At 29.9% G+C, this 20,618-nt stretch overlaps 2 long non-coding RNA genes across 7 annotated transcripts in view; both read left to right on the plus strand.

Moving 5' to 3' along the window:
- LOC111086862 overlaps positions 1–3,881 on the plus strand; it is a 12,789-nt gene extending 8,908 nt beyond the window's left edge. For 2 of the 4 annotated variants that reach the window (XR_002611587.1, XR_002611588.1), the window contains exons 3-4: positions 2,006–2,185; positions 2,821–3,881. This is a non-coding gene — a long non-coding RNA (uncharacterized LOC111086862). The remainder of the gene's footprint in view (positions 1–2,005; positions 2,186–2,820) is intronic. The other 2 variants (XR_002611586.1, XR_002611589.1) reach the window with 1 other exon arrangement.
- Positions 3,882–8,907: 5,026 nt separating this feature from the next.
- Positions 8,908–16,897, plus strand: LOC111086861. Of its 3 annotated transcripts, none has more exons than XR_002611585.1 (3): positions 8,908–11,454; positions 12,583–13,612; positions 14,586–16,897. It is a non-coding gene; the product is annotated as an uncharacterized LOC111086861 (long non-coding RNA). The 3 variants fall into 3 exon arrangements; XR_002611584.1 differs by lacking the exon at positions 14,586–16,897 and having other exon boundaries at positions 8,908–9,623; positions 11,215–11,454; positions 12,583–14,251; XR_002611583.1 differs by lacking the exon at positions 14,586–16,897 and having other exon boundaries at positions 12,583–14,251.
- Positions 16,898–20,618: the final 3,721 nt, after the last annotated feature.

The raw sequence follows: 20,618 nt of genomic DNA on the forward strand, positions 1-20,618 counted from the left end.
ATGAAAAAGGCATAGAAATTTTCTTTACCACCTAGTCATCAGTCTCCTTTACAATTTGGTTGGCTGGTGTTTTAACTGGCTAATATCCATAGTAAAACATCAGTAAAATAATAAATTAAAACAGGTAATGCATTAGCCATGAATTATATAATATTACGGAAGTGTTGGTTACTCACATTGCAGTTACTTGTATTACAACATCCCCCCCTTCCCATAACTTCAATTGAATTTGGTTCATCTTTTTTTGTCATTCTATGTAGTTCTGTTAGTATTACTAGCAGAAATACCCACCCTCCGGGCTGATATAATTGCTAGTTCCTGCAAAACGCTCTTGGTCCTGAGGCCTTTTCTGGAATTGTCTGACAGTTCTACAACAATGTTCTCATACTTGACATTCAATAATTGTTCACAATCCATGAGAAAAAGGATTTTATTGAAATTTTAGTTTAAAAATGAGCTATCATCACAGCATTACAACACAGAGTAGATTTTATTGAAGTATTTCTTAGTAGACACAGTTATCAATGAAAGTGCCTTGATTTTCTGTTGCAACACTCATAAGATTTTCACTAAAGAAACACAAATAGTTTTTTTTTATTGTTTTATTTATGAAACTTACTCCTTTTTTGTAATTTTTGTTGGTTAATTCTGAAACTTACTTATTTTTGTTTGTAATTTTTATTGGTTAAATCTGAAACATTTGATTTTTATGGAAATTTCAACTGTTTTATTTATTGCTCTATAAAGCATTAATTGATGAACCATCACCTTGCTTGACATTGTATATCTGTTTTTAACTAAGTACAGTAATGCTAAGTGTAATAGTGTTTAAGTTTGAGGCCTGGGCCAAATAGCCCCCCAAACCATCTAATTGGCCCTATTTGTGAATGTAATCTGTATACATAAGTGCCAAGTTAACTGGGGCAAAGGAGCATTTAGAATACATGCCACTCTACTAATTGTATTAAGACACCAATCTAATCAACTTGCAAACAGACATCATTGCATTCATAGTGTGATTGTATGATTCATTCAAATGAAAAACGTTATCCTGGAAAGATTCTAATGTGAGAAGTAAATCATAGCTTGAGATCTAATGTTTATGTTAAAATTTTATTGAATAAATTATTCATTTTATTTTATATTTAATTGAATGTTGCCCTAAACTTGTGGATAAATGTAAAAGTTTTATTAACTCATGGACCTTGTTTTTATTTACAGTGACTTTTTTTATTGCAATATTAACTTACCTTTAAGTTACCTTAGTTTTTATCTTATTTCAGCATAAAATATGAGGAATGGTGTTGATTAGAATTATGAAGAAGATCATATTTTTAACTTGGATAGGTAATGTTGATTTCATATATAGGCCTATGACTTTATGATTAATATTTCTGTAAAATTTAAATATTTCTGCACAGATTTATTTTGCCAAACATGTAATTTATCCTTCATGAATAACTATTATTGTTGGGATTTTGTTTTCTCAGTAATGTTTGAAGATTTACACTAAAAGAACATCACTATTATCATTAGTTTTAGAATCAACTTAATAACCATTGGTAGGAGTTTTGTGATTACCTACAGACATGTGTTGTTTTTTGTGTTGGAAATTTTCTTATTTGTAAGATCTCTCCACAATAAAGATATTTAAAAAAAAAACTTCTTGTGTTTTGGATTTGCTTATATCATTTAAGTTGAATTTCAGCAAACTGGTAAAGGCATTCTAATGTAAAGTAGGACATTTTTATTATATGAAATATGGAAGAACAACTTAGAGCTATTTTATTATTAATTTCAAGATACAAACTAACATCTGAGTAATGCATTGGAGTCGTGCAACTAATCTGTTGTCACATATAGTTTTACTGTATGTAATGTATGTGACTGACTTTTTTATCATTGTTTATATAGGTATTTCTAAGAAGTAAATATATACATTTTATTAGCTCCAGGAAAGATCTTCAGATAGGAACTGACATGAAAAGTATTACTCATATTACAGTTCTCTTTTAATGCACGGCCTGATTGTTACGGAGCTCGACTCACAATCTGAGGGTCATGAGTTTGATTCCCCATTACCGAACATGCTCATTCTGTGTGGTTGCCATCTGGACCGTCCACCTGGGTGTAAAAATTCTTGGCTTACAAGATTACCAGCTGACTCCAAACTATTGAGATTAAGGTTGTTACAGAGAAGAAGTTTTGTATGAAAAAAGTCCAATGAATTTAAGACAAATATTTTTGTATTATATACTTTTTTCATGACAAGTGATTATTTATTTATTGTATAATTGAGTAGAATTGCAGCATTATTTATTAGAATGTGCTTCATACATTGTCAAGTACAAACCAACTATGCAAGCCATTTAATTATTTGTGGAACACACATAAAAAGAAGAAAAAAAGTGGAGTTCGTTTACTCCTTGTTTCGACAAGAAACAAAACATTGATAATGTCTTCAAATGAAATGAACAATATTATATTTTATGTTGTGTTATCCTTTTAAAATGTGCTCTTATAATGTACATATACATCTTTAACAAATTATTTGTAATATGTGAAGTGAATAATTGTATGATAAGTTGTAGTGATCAATTGAAATAGTGTTTTATATTTATAAAGCTGAAGAAGAGAATACAGTTATATATATATATGTATTACACTCCTAAAAAGTAGCTTGAATGTTTGAAGAAGAGTTTTATCAATTGTGTATTCTTTGTGTGTTAATAATTATGTCTATGAAATTAAGTTTAAGATTACATAACAATCAAAACACTAATCTTTCTACATTATACTTATCTTATTCTTTATATTTAGGTTTTTACGGAAAAAAGACAAAGAATAAAAGAGCAGGAAAAGTAGACAGTGTTTTTTGTAATATCTGTGGAAAACAATATTCCTCAAAAAAGTCTTTATCAGCACATCGGCATTATCAACATAGAAGTCATCGCAACTTCTCATGTCAGTATTGTGGAAAGATTTACACTAGAAGAACAACACTACAGTATCACCTCCTCATTCATAATTAGTCTTCATAATATTTTTATTAGTGGAAGCTACTTTTTGTTTTACTTAAGTACCACGTGAAGATCTTAACTAAAAGAACAATTTAATTATCATTTCATCATTTATAACTAACTTTATGTTGTTGCATATGTAATTTTACTCTCTTTAAGAGTTGAAAATCATCCTTACTGGATGAGCATCACTGAAATACTAATTCACAACCAAGTTTGTATTGTTGACCAATTTTTCTTTATTATTGAAAAGCTTTTATTAAACATTTTTAGTATTAGATGCTAATCACTATTCCTGATTAAGTATTGACAGCAGATTCCCTGTTTTTGAGAACCTTGTAAAGGTATATTTCAAACTTAAACCTATGCCTAGTAAATGTAATAATATTTCATTAATTTTAGTGTCATTGCTTTTAATTGACACTTCTTATATATTGTTTAAAAAATTTGATAAAAACATGGTTGTTATTGTTATATTTGAGTAAATTTTGCTGTTTAATATAATTTGATAATCTTGTCACTGTATAGATGTAAGATCATGGAGAACAAAACTGGTATATAAAAGTCTTTAACAATTTATTGTGACTTGATTTGTTTTATGTTTACTTCAAAAGACAGTGAGTAAAATATTAGCTCATATACAATCCTAGTGAAGCACAATATTTTTGTATGCTTTGCTGTAGTGTGTCAGTCTGTTCAAAATTGAAAATCTTTATTGACACAGATTGTAGCGTACATGTGTCATTTTTGAGAAATTAGTGATAGAAAACAAATTGCATTTACAAACACAATATCTAATAAAATATGGATGTCAAATTAATTAATGATAAGATTTTCATATACAAACACATATATATTTATATGTGCTTTTTGTTTTCAGGTCAGAAGGTTTGGATAACACCTAAAACTACAGACCAACTTTCATGTTCATCAGATTTAGAACGATTTTGTACAATCTGCCAGCAGCTGTTTTCAAACAAATATAATTTCAAGCGGCACCAGCTGAAGCATCAGCCATTTCGAAAAAAATTCAGTTGTTCTTTCTGTTTCAAACAATTTAGTTGGCCAGGGGATGTAAAAGCTCATATTAAGGTGTACCATCAAAATGCTTCATAATGCTTTATATTCATCTCTCATTTCCCAGTGATGTTTAGGTTAATGTATATAGACTCGAAAGGTGGCCCATGATTTCAGAACTGTTCATCATATGTATTTTGAAGTTTTAAATACAAGATTCTGTTCATGAATAAATGATAATTTACTTTTTATTTTTGTTAATCATTCTCTCAGTGCTATTATAGCTTTCAGGCATGGGTTTCTGAAGCTGTTGAGAGACCACACAAACACTTATACCTCAAAGTTGACAAAGACTATACACTTTGTACTAAGATCACTATGTTCTGTTTAATATACCATAATGATCATTTGGAGCTGGAATAATAAGTGTTTACCAGTTTTCAATCTTTTGGGGTGTTTATATGCAAAAGCTTATTTATTTTATAAATTTTTCATTGAGAAAAAAATTATATATATATATATATATATATTTCTCTGATAATCTACATTGCAGGAATGTATCTGCATGTTTAGGTAGGTTGTCTATAATAATAATAACTGTGTATTAAAGATATCTCATTTATGTAGGTTTCTAGCTTTTCTCCTAAAGTTTTATGCTACTCTCTCTCCTCTATGGTTAATCCTAGAATTACTGTTGTTTTGTGTAGCATTTATTCTATTGGCCAAGATTCATCCAGAAATTTTTACTAATCTATAAATATGAAACAGTTTAAAGCAACTTGAAGTTTTATCCAATTGACCATTTCTTTGATGAAATGTTCTAAATGATCTACCTATTATCATATTATTCATGGCTTATTTTGTATTAAAAAAATAAATAAAAATGGTTAGCTTTTCTACAGTTTATGTTTTGTTTTCCATTATATATTTGTTTTGTGTTTTTAAATTTTAATTTATATTCTTGTTTCAAACCTACTCTTTCTCACTGTTACCTGTTATTTTGGAAATCATACATACAATTTAGGTCACATTCTTTGATTAGAGTGATGTCTCACAACCACATAACTGATCAACATGCTTACAATGGTCATTTGCTATTTACCCCTAATGAAGTAAAGTCCAATTCCTGAAAGCTCTTGGGTTTTCTTTCTGTACTTTTTTTTTTTGTTTGATTGTTGATCTTGCATGCTTTTGAATATCATGACATAAATGTAAGAAAACTTTAGAGCCATTACATATCACTCTTTGTGGAAGTAGTATTTGTTTCATAGCAGACTCTTCATAGATTTTTTTGTCAAGTCTTTTTATTGGTGCTAGTTTCATTTCCAGATTTCTGGAACTGGTTATTAGTGGCTAAGTGTTTTATTTTTATGAAGAACCCCAAACTAATTGTTGTACTTGGAAGACTTATTTGCAAATGTTGCTATAATTTTATCATTGTTCTAGAACATATAGTTTCTGTGTGCAAGTTAGTTTGTATGTTGTTGTTTTTCCTTACAGCTGAATAAATACATTTAAAGTACTACAAATTTGAAAGTAAATTTAAAGAGGAAAAACAGTAGATGTAGTTATTTTTCATCAAGTAATTGTTGTGAATTTGGAAAATAATAAGATTATGATTTTGTTGGGCTTTAGGAGGAAGATTCAGATGCAACACTTGCCATGCAGTGTTTGCCTTTTCTTCTGGATTGAGTCGTCACAAGAAATTTAAACATGGCACAGCAGTCATCCAGATCTGTCCTATCTGTGGCAGAGGGTTTCAGCGACCTGATAATCTCTTGTCACATAAAAAATACCAGCATGGAATCACCGAAGCTACTTTTGACAGGGCTTAATTTTATAAAACATCTGCTGTCAAATGATCCATTAAAGAATAAAAAAAATTATTTGGGGTGTTTTTATTTTCATTATTTGTTTGTCACAAATAAGTATCTTACACTATTATTATCTGAAATAAGATTTAATTACATTACACTCTTATGTTTTGGCACAAGTCAAGGTCAAGAGAAGAGTTGAAATGAAAGATAAAGCCTTTTAACATAATGTATCAGAAATAGTTAGTGAAGAAACGCGTATCATCATGTACGAATTTGATTGAAAAAAAGAAAAAGTTACTTTTAAACTATCTTTTAACTATGGTGGGTAAATAAGGTGTTGATAATAATTATATTATTGAAGAAACTATCATGGAAAAATGTTTCTTAGGTCAATCATATTAGCATTTAAACATATATGTTATAGTTTACGATTGTTTCACTTGTGACACGCATGGCATGTGTTAGGACTAATTTAGTAAACATTTACTAGAAGTATAACCATATTTTAGGATGTCTTGTGGAGCATTTTCTTGACTTACTGATTGAGAAATCTTTCATACTTTTTTTTTAATAACATAATTTTCCTCATAGGGGACTGAAATGAATTACTGTTTGATCTTCAAAGTACCATGAAATAAAATACATTCTCCGTATTTATAGGTGCACTTTTTACAGCATGTGTATTCTAAAACCATTGTATCTTGTTGTTGGGTTTTAATTTCCCATGAATATTTAGCTATGAATGTATAAATTAAGTTCAAAAAAGACAGTTATGTTGCACAAGGATAAAAGTTTTATATTTAAAATAAAATATACAAATCAGAATGACCTAAATCTGGTTTTTGTGACTATTTGGATTGTTTTACAAAAGAAATCAGAAAAGCCAAGTGATATAATCTTGTTCCGAGAACTTTGCTTCATATTTGGTGGCATTTTGCATGAGCCCAATTGAACCTGTTCTCTCATGCATGCCAGGCAAGAATCCTGTTAACTGCATTAAAGGGTTAATTAATCCTCTAGCAGTTCTTAGTTAGATATTTTATAGTAACTCAACCTATCTCAGGTGGGTGTGAATAATTTCTCTGCTGATGTATTTAATTTAACTAGATTATGTGGTGAGAATTGTAACATTATTAAACATACAGGGGGAGTCAAAATTATGTATAAACAATTTGATATGTTGTATCGCAGAAAGTTTATTAAGTAAACATGAACCAAAAAATGTTTCAAATACATTAGATACATAGAAATGTAATACATTACAGAAGGTACGTCAGATGTTCAAAATGTCTGCCACCAAATCATATATGAACGACATCGTTTCTCGACAGCCCGACGTATGGTGGTGCATATGTCAATCAGCTGTAATTTTGCCTGCTTCCTGTCGTATCATCACCCACAAATCCTGCAAAATTTGTAATTTATGACCTTGGGTGTGTGTGGGGGGGATTCAAAAGCATTCCCCCCTGCGACCATTCCACCGTTCGGGAAATTCAATATCTTGATAGGCACGGGCATAAGATTGAAAATGTGGAGGTGTACCACCCTGTTGAAAGTACGCCAGTATAAATGGAAACGTGTTTCTTATTGTGGGAACTGCATCATTCATTAACAGTTCAAGATAACTGTGCGGTAACAGTATCATTGAATCTGTAAGGTCCGATTATCCCACGAGAGGCGAGTCCCATCCACACACTAATCCCTTGCAGGTTAACATTTTTCTGTAGAGTTAAAAGCATATTTTAGCTGAAAAATGTACAACATTTCATTCAAATTGATTCTGTTGTCTATAAAATATGGTTATTTAAAGTGTTTATAAATAATTTTGACTCACCCTGTATTTGAGGAAAATTAAGAGTGGAAGTTACAAGTTTTGTTTCTCCATATAAATTTAGGAAAATTACAGGAATCACATTTTTGTTAACTTTTCTCAGATTTTTTAACGGTGATATTACAAATTCTGATTAAGAAGTTAGCACACAGGATCGCATGGAAAAGTTGTAATGGTTTTCAAACGAGACCCAAAACTTGAGTGCTTTCGAATAGTTCTGAAGAAAAACAGTGAACTATTCGAAAGTGATATTACAAAGGTGTGATCAACTGTTGTATTAGCATTTATAAACTTTTTATTTTAGCTCCAAATAACTCTCTTCGATACAGTATACTTTGTTAAAGTTTATGGGATGAACATATAATATGTATATATACAGGGGTCCAAAATTATCTTTTTTATTTTAAAATTTAATTAACTAGTTTTCAACATCTTGTAGCCCAACTTAAACAGTTTTTTACTGACATGTCAGTAGACTTCTATGTGTACACCATTAGTGGCTCTCGGCACATCTAACCAATACTCAATTTCAGTCCACATTCGCTGCAACATGTCCACAGTTACAGTGGCGATGGCATCCATTATCCTGATCTTTAGCTCTGTGAGATACACTATGTTAGGGCTGGTGAACCTTTTTGAGATCGTGTGCCCAAATTGTCAATAATTTTCGGAAAAATTATTTTGCATGCCCATGGAAATTTTGAGCAGCAAAATTACTGTTATTATTGTTAATTTTATGCATTATAAGTATTTTATATATAATTATTATATTATATAATTAATTAATTATAGACATATACAATCTCTATGCCTTCAGAGATATATATATATATTTACATATATATATTGGTCGGGTAAAAAAAAACTTGGGACAGCAGGTTCCCCATTCTTGCGCTATGTCCTTAACAAACATACCACCAAAGAAAGAAGTCTAGTGGAGTGATGTTTGATGAATGCGGAGGCCAGGGTATTGGCTCACCTTGACCCAATCCATTGCATGGTTGCCATTTTACGGGGTAATACTACTCACTGGAATGAAAAAACAACATGACAATAAAAAACATTTTCATTAGCCTACAAGATGTTGAAAACTGCATGGTTGTATTTCTTTAGTTACAAGATGTTGAAAACTGCATGGTTGTATTTCTTTAGTTATAAGATGTTGAAAACTGCATGGTTGTATTTCTTTAGTTACAAGATGTTGAAAACTGCATGGTTGTATTTCTTAAGTTATAAGATGTTGAAAACTGCATGGTTGTATTTCTTTAGTTACAAGATGTTGAAAACTGCTTGGTTCTATTTCTTTAGTTACAAGATGTTGAAAACTGCTTGGTTCTATTTCTTTAGTTACAAGATGGTGAAAACTGCATGGTTGTATTTCTTTAGTTACAAGCTGTTGAAAACTGCATGGTTGTATTTCTTTAGTTACAAGATGTTGAAAACTGCATGGTTGTATCTTTTTAGTTATTTAATTATTAAATTTTAAAATGGGAAATATTATTTTCGACCACCCCCTATATATATGTAGTATGCCTATAGCTACTACAGTGAAATTGACTAACACAGTTACATACAGTGTAATAAGACAGTAGTTAATGCATCTAAACTGTAAGGGAGAACTTGTAAAGCTGCTTGTAATTCCAGTCTTATGACAAAATACAGAAAAATTTAAGCATCTGTAGTGCATGTTTGTAATGTTTTTCATGGTTGTGTATTTATAATCGTTAATATCACTAATCTTAAGTTCTGATCTTTCATCTTCTTCCAAAGAAAGCATCTTTTTCTGAGTGATTTCATCGAATACCTGGAAGTGCAAGAATTATTTTTAGAATATTGAAAAATATTTTAGAAAGTTAATTATTGCTGTCGATTGTATGCAGATACAGCAGTTCTGACATATAGAAAGAAAATATATCAAATAGTAGTTGAAAAGAAAAGGTAACGAGACAAAGAAAATCTAATATATTTAATATCTTTAAATAAACTTTGGAGCAAAAATTGGTTATTTTAAATTGGAGGTATGTTTCTGTGGCTGTTAGAGTTGGTTGATTTTTTTTAAATCGAGGGTTTTCTAAAATATTTTTCTATTACTCTGATGATGGTGTCTGTTTAATAAAACATTTATACAATTTGCTTTTATTCACGTAAGAAAGGTATTCTAGTTCAGGAACAGCATGCTGGGTGTATTTTCTACTTAGATTATACCAGCCACTTTGAATGTTGTTTTTTTTTATGAGTAACTCCATCCACTTCCTACTACTTCTGTGATTAAACTTGTTATAAGGATAACCTGAAAGGTCACATCCTAACATTTCCTGAGAAAACCTTGTAAAACAAAAGCTTTCTAATTAAATATATGATTTTCTGTTGAGATATTTTCTACCACTAAAATGTATTGAAACTGATATGATAACAGGTAAAAGCACTCATTGCTCATGCTCTTTTCTATATATGTATATGTGTGTGTGTGTGTGTATATACTGACTCTTCTTTTTACATCCTCTGATGGGACAGTGATAAGTTTTTGGACTTACAGTGACTAAAATCTGGGGTTTGATTCCCCAAGGTGGACACAGCAGATAACTCAGTGTAGCTTTACTCTAAAGAAACAAAGCAAACTCTCTTACACATTAACATAAAATATTCTAATATCATTTAAGAATTGTTCATGCTCATCATGACAGTAATGTAGTGGATTAAACATATGGCATAGTTGTAATGAAGGTTAGCAGAGAAAACTATATAAATGAAATTAGTTGGAAGGAAGATCATACCTTGAATCACTACACCATGATTTTAAAATTCAGATATCAAATAGATTATATATATTGATATAATCGGTATCTCATTCAGGATTTCAAGAGATACTACCTTTGAAAGTGTAAACTTTAAGGTTATTCTTTTGGACTTTAGTAATTAAATGTGGTGAAAAGTTTATTCATGAGATATAATTTCTGTGGTTCGAGGATGTGAAAGTCTTATGCTTGGTGAACACAAGTAAAACAGGTTTGTTTGTTTTTCCAAAAGTTTTGGAATTTGTTATGAATAAAGGAAACTGCAGGTTTCTTACACAAATAACCCATTGTTTATTTTGAGGCATAAACATGTAATCTTTTTTTGTTGTTGTTGTTAAACATTTAATAGGGTTTTTTTGTAACAAGGAATACATATATATATATATTTGTATACATATAAACACAATTTGTGCTTAATATATGTGCTGACATGAGTAAATACCTTTGTATAATGATACATTTATTTATACAAATATAAAGTTAATTTAAAAAAAAAGGCTCATAAGTTACCATATAAATACACTTTGCTATAACGATTTAACTTCCTCTCTTTTAACCAAAGAAACTGATGTACTTTTGACAAAATGTTGCCTTACACTCATCAGCAACTCCCGTAACTCTCTTCTGTTTTTATGAAAGTGTGAACAACCCGTCATTTTCAAAATTCTACTCTATGCCTACAGTACCTTTATAAGTTTCCCAAGCTGATTGGATGATTCAATACTTGTTTATAGAAAAGAACTACATGTGCCTGCTGTGTTCAGCTGGATTTAACTTCTCTTCGGGTCTACAACGACACATGAAATTTCAGCATGGCCCTGTGCAGTTTGTGAACTGTTCCTTCTGTGGCAAACCATTCCAAAGGTCAGATAATCTCAAAAGACATCTGTCGCTGCAGCATGGGGTATTTCCTGCTAAAGGCAGAAGAGGAAGAAAACCAATCTTATCAAATAGATGAACATTCCATTTTATATGTATATATCAAAATACTTTTGCTTACTCTTTAAAAATAAATGACACATTTCCTAAGCTAATAACTAACGACCCTACTAATAATGCTTTTTTTCCATTAACAATGATTTTGTGCTACATGCAGTACTAAAAGTTTAATATGTTATTTTTTTAAGTATTAATAAAACGCAGGATGTATAAGTGAAGAAGAACAGCACAATTTCGAAGCACATTTGATGTGATCTTTCTTATAGGACCCCATATTTTAATATTCTGACAATTACCACAGTAAAGTTTAGTAGTTCATTAGTCCAGTAAACAGTAACTTATTACAAGACATTCTATGTATTTCTGTGATTGTTAATACAGCATTGTATCCTGAAGAACATTGCACCATATGTGAATTTTATGTTATAGTTTCAGAATATATCTATTTCAGTTAGACTGAAATGCTGTTCTTTTGTTACTAGGGTTTGAAATATAATTTTGTTATACAAGCTTTAAAGTTTCCTGTAAAAGGAAACATGCTTTTGTTTGTTTTTACCATACTGTATTTGCTTATCAATAAAGATGTTGTATTTATCACTCAGTTGTTGAGAGGAGATATGAGTTTATTTAAAAGGAAATAGTAGAGAAACACGTGGATAGTTTGTATTTATTACTGGAGCAGCATTTGAAGTTTCCTTGAAATGCGGCTTTTGTAATTATGTCTAGTTCTAAGAAGTAAACCGAACATAATGTGAAGTGTTTTAAAGATACTTTTACCATCTAAGTTTGCAAAATTTTTTACACTTGTTGGAAAGTAACACTTTTAAAGGAATAAGTTAAAAAAAACAGTGGAAACCTTCATTTTTGTATTCTATCTTTCACAAATTATGTGAATTTTGAACGTATTCAGTCATAGTAGTATATTTTGAAAAACAATTTTTAGGTTCACTGTCAAGCACTAGAACACAAGTTGTAGCTAGAAATAGTCAAAAGTTTTGTAGTCATGTATCCCAATATACTTAAACGTTACAAGAATATATTATAAAATTATGTAATATTATAAAGAACTTGTGCAGGTGAATATTTGGATAAAGATTTGTTATGTGTTGAAATATTTCTTATGGTAGTTTTATTCTTTATTTTTGTGTTATTTTTCATTTTAGGGAGAAAGAAAAGATTTGTGGTACTAACAAATGGCCATTTTCAGTGTTCTTGGTGTAACATTGTGATTACAAGGAAAAATCATCTCTATCGCCATCAGCGACACTACTGTAAGAATAAGCCTACCAGAAAAGACTTTATGTGTGACTCATGTGGTGCTTGTTGCCAGGATGATATGCAATTGAAAAATCATCAACCAGTGTGTTTTATGAGGACTTCTTTAATGTATAACTTTCACTAATCAGTGATTGAAAGATTAATATTGATAGAAATTTCTAGATGAAACCACCCTAATTTGGGTGATTTATTAATATTTGAAAAAGTAAATAAAATACGAAGGATTTTAAAGAGTACGGGAGATTTAAATATGTTTTTAAATATTCTGAATTTGGTTCTGTTGAAATTGTAGGTTTCCCACATTGAAGAAAAAAAAATTGTTTTTCATTACTGTCACAGTTGTTTTTAGATATTTTTGTATGTATAATAATTTAAATCCTCAGTGTCATTGTCACTGTTATAGTAGAACAATTAATTTAGTTGGCAGTGTTAGCACAAAGGTATTTATATATATAGATAGATAGATATAAATAACTACTACATGTTTAATTAAAAATAAACACATTTATAACAACAGAAAATATTTGGGGTGGTATTAAGGTTTAAAAGGTAAGGATTTTGAATCAGTATAGATATGTTTGACTTTCCTATGGATTGTTTTTGCCATCCATTAGTTGGACAACATGTCGATCTGTGTGCTGAAGCTTGTTTCAGACTTATTAACTTAATCCTTGTCTGCCTCATAAACCCAGACGTTTGTCATCCATAATTTTTTTTATAGGAATGTTTTAAATTTGTAACTTGATAATTAAATTATATTTAACTTTCCAAAATTTTGAAGTATGCCGCACTGAAATTTGGGGAATATATTTAATTCAGTAGGTTGATAAAAATAATTACTTTTTAGATTGAGGATGGCCAACTTCTTTATACACTTGGGCCAGTTTCTTACCTAGACCAAAACTGTATGACCAGGTAATGTATGTTCAGAATATTTCTTTAGTTTAAATTTTAACTTCTACTGTCTGCTCAGTTAATTATATGGTTCTGAATAACTAGTTGAATTAACATTTGAAGAAAGTTCTCAGAACTGTCATGGGACTCATTTGCTTGTTCATAGTTTCATTTTTTCTTTATGTTTTGCCAGTTTGCCCAAAGTAAAATATGATTAAACAAATGTGTCACATTAAGTACTCCGTATAGGCCTGATCCAGCCTGCAGGGCCTGCCAGTTGGCCATCTGTGATTCAGATGGTCATTGTGTTGTATTCCATCAGTAGTTGATGAAACTAGAGCCATTATAAAAAGAACCACATATGGATTTCATACTTTAGGTATAAGAACATTTCTATTTGATGCTAAAGTTACTTGAGTGTGTGGATTATTTGAATTGATATATACACATACATAAAATTGTATTTTTTTATGTAGCCTTCATTATACAGTCACCCGTAAAGAAGCACTTAGTGTTAGTTTTACTTCCCATTTTTCTAGAATTGCTTATCAGTAAGAATCCGTAATTATTATTAATCTGTCGTTAATTATCTGAAAAGCAGCGTTAAAAGATGTTTTCTTTGTGTTGTATTTGTTTATCAATAAAAAAGCTCCAGTTGTTTATCTTGCTTTCTTGACTAGGTCATTAAACTCTCATGAGTAACTCAAAACTTTTATCGTTGCAGATTTTCTAAATGTGCGTACAGTGTACTTGTATGAGAAAATAAACTTTCAAGTTTGCAAAAATGTATTTTTTTTTCTTTTGGTGGTGGTGTTTTTAATTATTTGTTGTTGGAAACTTTAATTTTTAGTGATTTCTCATACTACTTTTAAGTTAACATTAATAAAGTTTTATTGTACATTTATCTTTATATATTATTCATGGCTTGTTTATACATCATATTTTCTCGTGTAGTTTTATTACAACATTTTTAATTTTTGTTTTCACATTTTAGGAATAAAAGGACAAAGGTTTGTAGTATTACCTAATGGACACTTTCAGTGTTGCTGGTGCGGTATCGTAATTACAAGGAAAACTCATCTCTATCGACATCAGCGACACTCTTGTAAAAAGAAACCATTCCGAAAAGAATTTACTTGTGAGATATGTAGTGCTCATTTTGATAGTAATATTGAATTACATAATCACCACCTGGAATGCTTTGTGAGAAATTCCTTGATGTATAAGTTTACATAAATTGTTAATAAAATAAGCAAACATATAATTCATATTTAAATAGACTAAGTAAAACAGGAAGAGAAAGAGCAAGAAAAATAGAAGATAACCTAAACATCTTCATGAAATATATTGGTGTTATATAGAATTACGGTAATGTTTTAAAGAGAGTTGAGATGATAAGAAAACATTATTATTGGTTTTTAAAAGAGGATGAATCATTGAATATTTTCATTTAAGTGTAAATTCTTTAAATACAACCAATTAAAAAGTGCTTTAATGTTTTTCTTAAGTTATCTGTGTGGTTTTAAACCATTGTAATTATTGAGAAAAAGTTAGGATGACCTGTTTCTTCAGTGTTAGTGTGGAAATATGTAGGAAATGAAATACATATATATGTAGTTGTACATCTTTCTATAAATTTAAGCACACTGTTCAAAACAATTAATAGATCATCAGAATTCATAATGTTATTGTTATGACCAGTCAAAAATCCACTGTTATGAAATAAATATCTCTCTTCAATTTATTTTTATGCAAATCCAGTATCTGATGATCAGTTATGTGATTTGAAATGCAAGTATTTGGCCATTCAGTCTATGCTTGTAAATGACAATTAGGTAGATGTGAATTTACATATTTATGTTTCATGTCAGTATGAAGCCTGATCACCATGAATGACAAGGAAACCTTGGCACTGTTGTTGCATGCATAAAATCAGTGTTGATAAAGTCCCGAGTTATTCTTGACAGTTCTTGCAAAATAAATATTTTCAGGGTGTTATTAGTGTCTGGGGTGTTCCACGTGCTGTCCTTGTAATTCGAGACAAGTTTGGAGACGGTATTTCCATTCTTTTTGGATGCTGCAAGACATACTTGTATCATTGGCAATGGTCCAGTATACATCTCCAATTCATTGTTTCAGATGCTTTGTGTCCCCGATCTTCTCTTTATACACACGTGCCTTGAGCTGTCCCTAGAAAAATCTATGGGAGTCAAGCCTGCAAATCTTGGGGCCCATTCCTAGGGGCCATGTCTTTTAATCCTTTCTCCTGAGAAGGTGTCATTCAACTAAGCTTGGACTTTCAAGCTGCAAATCATCTATGATTCCAGACTTTTTGGACACCCTGTAGTATAGGTCAATTTATCAATAATTTCATTTCAGATCACATCAGATGAGTAACTTTCATAACAATGAACTGAGATGGATTAACATGTTTTGTAGCAGTTGTTTTTCCATCATTGTAGCTATAATATTACAAGTTCTAATGTTCCTTTAATTGTTTTTATGCGAGTTTATTTAATGATTTATGATAAATTGATTTTGAAATCTTCTTTGTTGATACAGATTAATTGTATTCCCATGTTCTTTAGGGTTTATTACTGTCTATGAAAGCACTGATTTGTCATGAAAGCTTAAATACTTAATTGTTAAACTGGTTGAACGTGCCAGGATGATGTACCTTGTACATATTAACTTATTAAATTGGTTAATTTTTTGCAAAGAACTTGTATTTTTTTTCTTTTAGAGTTTATATATAATTTATTTATGAATTACAATAACACGTACATTTCCAAAGAACATATGTATTAATAATAATTCAAGTACGATGACTTCAGAAACAAAGCAAGTATTACCTTGAAATTCTATTGATGTTTTGAATTTACTAAATTTATTGTTAGCTTTTGGTTATGTTACATTGTTTCTGAGACATTACTTGTAACTATTATTGATTCATTGTTTCTTAAGCAAAGTAACTACCAAATTTGTTTTAGGCCATTAGATTTCTGATGTTAACTGGGGACAGCTAGTGTTAGGTATTGTTTTCCATATTTTTATTACACTTACTTGTATAGATACATTTCCTTTAAATTGAACACATATTTATCAGGGGTGCATATCTCATCATATGATACGTATCTAGATATTGATGCTGCGATACGATACGTATCTAGATACGGAAGTTTTACCAACGGTTTGTTACAAAGTTTAGCAGTCTTGTCTGTAATTTATTATCTATATTACTAACATTGTCTTATTAAAGTACTTCACTTTTTCAGGTTTTCAGGTTTGATCAACTAAATGGTAGCTGGCAAGAGAAGTAAATAGTTAATATATCTCTCTCTCTCTATTTTGTTATTGTTAATTTGTTATGTTACTTTATGTAATGTTTTTGATAAAATAAATGAAGACAACATGTAGTACTCAATACTCATCTTCCTTTATTGAATCATTAATTTGTAGCAAAAATACTTTATTATAAATTCTGATTTTTTTCTGTACAAAAGGCTTATAATTTATAATGTTTACTGAAACCTTGTCAAATTTTGTGAAGATACATAAATGATATCAGATAATGTATTGATACAATCAAATCACGGCTTCAGGATACGATACTCATATCGTATCCCTGTATCGCCACACCTTTAATATTTATATTTGTCAAATAAAATAGACTTTTAACTTTTTTATTTAAGCACTCTTGTACCTAACTCATAAAAACAATCCTTAACATTTGGGCCTTAATACATTAACCACTTTGAATAAATATAGGGGAGTAAATGTTCTTTGATCTGTGTTTAAGCTACAGACTGTTTGCTAGGTTTTTCATTTTGACAAACATACATATTTTAATGGTCGTTAACTCGTTGCACTGAAATTCGGCAACTTGCCATTTGACAGCTTGCTTAAAAAAATTTTAAATAAAAGTACGTTTCATTTCTTTTCTACTCATCTGATTTTTAAAAAGTTATCTTATACACCTTTGTAAAAATGAGAAAATTTAATGCGACTTCACTTAAAGATATGATTATTGTCTACTGGCAGTGTTTACTTCATATAAACACTAAGTAAATCAGAATTATTCATAGACACTCTGATCCACTATCGATAACAACCTTGGTATTTTACTTCATTAATATCTCAGAATTTATAGCTGAGATTAGAAGACTATAAGGTGACGACAATTTTTCAAAACAAGTAATTAAAAAATTACCATTTACCAAGAATGAAAAGTAAGTGAAATTGAGTTGAATAAAAGTGTTTGTATACATACGCCTTTGTTGAAAACATTAACTTCTATCATATACACACAACATTTTTTAATTGATACGTGATAACTGTTATATATATCTGTAATGTATTGATGGTGTTTGTTTTCTTTGTTACTCCAGATTTAGTCCCCTGATGGGACAGTGGTAAGTTTGCTGATTTACAATGCTAAAATCCGTGGCTCAGTTCCCTGCAGTGGACATAGCAGATAGCCTGATACGGCTTTTGCTCTAAAACAAACCAAATCTCTAGATTTACGTATTCTATATTTTCATTTTTTCTCGTCTTCTTAAATGTCTTAATAAATTAATATTTAAGGGAAAAATTTTCTGAACTGTGGTTTGCTCTTAAAAAGACAAGCTGAAAATATAACACTCCGTGTACTTGTTTTTTATGAAGTGTAATGACTTGGATAATATTTCTTTGTAGTCCTTTTAAATAGATGTTTATTGTAATACCTTTATGCATTAAAATTATAAAATAATTACAGATCTACTTCAGCTTCGTCATTATTAATAATTTAAAAATGTGATTACTATAATTATGTATTTTTTGTTCTTATACGTTTGAAAATATATGGATGTTATTTAAGGATTTAATATTAGTTCATTTGAGTTCTGTTAACAGTCTTATTTTTGATAACTGATTATTTTCTCTTCACAGAAAAGAAATATCAATGTGAAATATGTTTTATCTGTTTTACTCTTCAACCAGCGCTTAGCAGACATCATCGTTTCAAGCATACAGATACTCCTTTTCTTGTCTGTAATAGTTGTGGCAAAGGTTTCAGGCGTCTTGATACTCTCCAGAAACATAAAAAGCAAAAACATAACTTTTCATGACACCTGGATTGTTCCCTGGTGGGTCAGTGATAAATTTATGGACATATAATGCTAAGATCCGGAGTTTGATTCCTTCCAGTGGACAGAGTGCAAGCAGCTCATTGTGTAGCTTTGCTCTAAGCAAAACAACAACATCTGAATTTGGTCAGCAGTAAATAGAATGAGAAGAAAATGTGAGGTTTTTGAAAGTTGGCACTAACGTAACCAAACACTTAAGTAAATTATTACTGAACTATACTTTTTTTGCATTAAGTATGAAAGATTATATTATCAACTTTTTCTTATATGTGGTGAAAATAATCTTGAAAAAACAATGATTTAAGACATGAACACTTCAATCATTTAACCTGTTCACATACAATTGAACTAACTTTTCTTAGCTTGAATACTTAATTGCTGTAACTAGAAATATTTGGAAAAACCTTGTGTCGTATGGTGCTGTCGGGCAAGAATAGGTTAGTAATAATGAGTTAGGGATTAAAGAATGATTGAATACTGTGCCCATTAAAAATCTCTGATTTATTTATAAAGTCCTGTTATACTTTACATTGCATTTATCATAGCATCCACATTAGAGCTGGGCAGTTAAGTCAATAAATCAATATGATTGATTAGTGTCATGAAATATAATCATTTACTTAAAGTGAATAATGTCACAAAATTAACCAACTAATTGAAAGTAGAGATACCTTTTATTACGATTATCAGTTATTACAACTATTCAAGTCTCATGTGATAACAATCAGTTATTAAGTCTGACAATTATCAAGTTCCACTAATCACCCCACTCTGATCCTCATAAAATTGTTCAACTGTTATTTGCAAAAGAAAAAAAAATTGTTCACTGTACTGTCATTTTGTTGTTTTCAAAATCATATACAAAATGTGAACATTTCTTTGACATCTTATAAGATCTAGCGTAAAATTATATAGTTAGTTCTGTGTATTTCATAACAAATAATAACATGATTGTTCAGTGAAGAAGAGTATGCATAATATTACTTAATATTTATTAGTCTCGCATGTTGCATGTAGATTGACATTCTAAAGAAAATACATGGTAATCAGAAACCTCGTTGAATATTGTTAATGATGTTCAAATTGTGAACTGTGAAATAACGTGGATTACAATTAAATAATTACTGCTATTTCATACAACTCTAAAGTTCATTTAATTTATGCTATGTAATGAAATGTTTCATTTTTCCAGAAACATTACATAATACTATTGTGAAATATTATATCCTGTATTTTCTTTGCTACCGGACTTCATTCGACATATTCACATTAGACACAAAATGGCCCTCACTTTGTGGAATCTACAACAGAGCATGTAGATGCTTGCATCATTGGATTGGGTCAGCCATCACATAAATAATTGATAGGTTTATTAAAAGTTCTAGTCTTGTTGAAAAGAACAAAGAAATTCTAATCATTCTTAAATGTTTTCAAAATAATTACAGCATTATCTTTTTATGTGGAGAGAAAAAAAAACGTTTTTTTTTTATAAGATTATGGCTCAGAACTGAATGAAAAAATATCAGTAAGTATAGAGCATATTGTTTAACAAAGGTAAATAAATGCAAATTTTTTTAATTCCTGAATCTCTCTATTTCTTCAAATTATCAAATCTGTGTTTAAATTGTGAGATATTGATATTGAATAAATAAATGTTTGGTAGTACAGAAAGAGACCATTTAATAAATAGAAACAGTTGGGTATACTTTTTACTCTTATGCAATATGGACTATTTTATAAAATCTCTCTGTTCAAGTTGTGAGATGATATAGTTAAATTAATACATTTATGGTAATTTTTATATAAGTAAGAGGCCAACGTACTGAAAACAACACGTGTGTACTTCCTACTCTAGATAACATGATGTTTTTTGTGTATTATACGTAACTGAAGTCTAATGT

Source organism: Limulus polyphemus, unplaced genomic scaffold (genome assembly GCF_000517525.1).
Source record: "Limulus polyphemus unplaced genomic scaffold, Limulus_polyphemus-2.1.2 Scaffold1499, whole genome shotgun sequence".
Classification (NCBI taxonomy): domain Eukaryota; kingdom Metazoa; phylum Arthropoda; class Merostomata; order Xiphosura; family Limulidae; genus Limulus; species Limulus polyphemus.